This window comes from Otolemur garnettii, unplaced genomic scaffold, assembly GCF_000181295.1.
Source record: "Otolemur garnettii isolate 467f Iridium unplaced genomic scaffold, OtoGar3 scaffold00100, whole genome shotgun sequence".
NCBI classification, from domain to species: Eukaryota; Metazoa; Chordata; class Mammalia; order Primates; family Galagidae; genus Otolemur; species Otolemur garnettii.
Window position 1 is genome coordinate 6,345,686 of NW_003852495.1, and position 1,524 is coordinate 6,347,209.

Below are 1,524 nucleotides of genomic sequence, written 5' to 3' on the forward strand. Positions count from 1 at the left end.
ACTTTTTGTCAACTTTGATCAGTAATTTTTTGAGAGTAGTGTGATAAAACAGCCTATTGGTGTAGGCTGGTGTAGGATAAAACAGCCTATTAGTGCATGTAATGATTTCTATTTATTTTAGCTAATATAGTTCAAAGACACATTATTAAAATAAATTGAGTTGATAAATTTTATAGTTCTTTGTATATTATTCTTTTTGTAACTATGAATTATTCCTCATGTCTTCAGGTGTTTTATATCTTAAATTCCTTCTGATCTGTCCTAAAATTGCAACCCTAGATTTCCTTTGGTTCTTGTTTCTAAGATAATCTTTTTCCATTCCTTTATTTCTAAATTAGGATAAAAGCAGCACCTGATGGCTGAGAGTCACCCTGGTACTATCAGTTAATCTCAGTGCTGCTACAAGGTATGGCAGGATCAGCTAAGTCATACTGTTCACCATAGTGAATCTAATAATATCATAGAACACCAACATCAAATAAGACCACTCTGTGACCATCAAGTGCAAGACAAAACCAAGACTACTCTGCACTGAACATAAAAAAATTAGAACACTGTTCAAACCACAAAACCAAACAAACATAGTCCAGGCACAGTGGCTCACGGCTATAATCCTAGCACTCCAGGAGGCCGAGACAGGAGGATCCTTTGAGCTCAGCAACATGGAGACTCTGTCTCTACTAAAAATAGAAAAATTAGCTGGGCATGGTAGTGGGCACCTGGAGTCCCAACTACTTGAGAGGCTGAGGCGGGAAGATCACTTGAGCTGGGGAGTTTGAGGTTGCTGTGAGCCAGGCTGAAGTCATGGTACTCTAGCCTGGGCAAAGGAGTGAGACTGTCTCAAAAAAAAATAAACAAATAAAATAACTGAACAAACACGTCCTTGTTCTGCCTAATACAGGTGATTACTGCTTCTTTGCCAATTACAGTTTTCACTTCATTCTTCCTATGTTCTAGATAAAAATTGTAAGATAACCAATCATAAAAATGTCTAGCACTAAAAGACCTGGAAGTTCACTAACATTCAGATAAGACACTTAGGTTACTAAACCCTGAAATTAAATGCCATTACCTCTCATATTTCCAATAGAAAGAAAAGATCAGAACATCTACTGCTATGTTATTCATAATATCCTGTGTTTTACCAAACATTAAAAAGTAATATATAAAAAGTTTGTCTAATAGGCCATTTTGTTTGTGAAATCCAAAGAAAAACAACTGTAACTGTTTTCAGCTTCACACAGAACTAAGCAAACAAAGAAAACTAATAAAACTGGTCATCTACATAGGGAAACATGGAAAGGCAGAGCAAAGGAAGTGAACCACAGCCCATCTTTACCCTGAATTTCTTTCAACATAATACTCTTCAGTGTGCTGCTTTTTATATTTTTCTACTTTTTGAACTAAGTTTATGTATTACCCATTCAAAAAATTAAACTATTGGGTGGCGCCTGTGGCTCAGTGAGTAGGGTGCCAGCCCCACATACTGAGGGTTGCGGGTTCGAACTTGGCCCCGGCCAAACT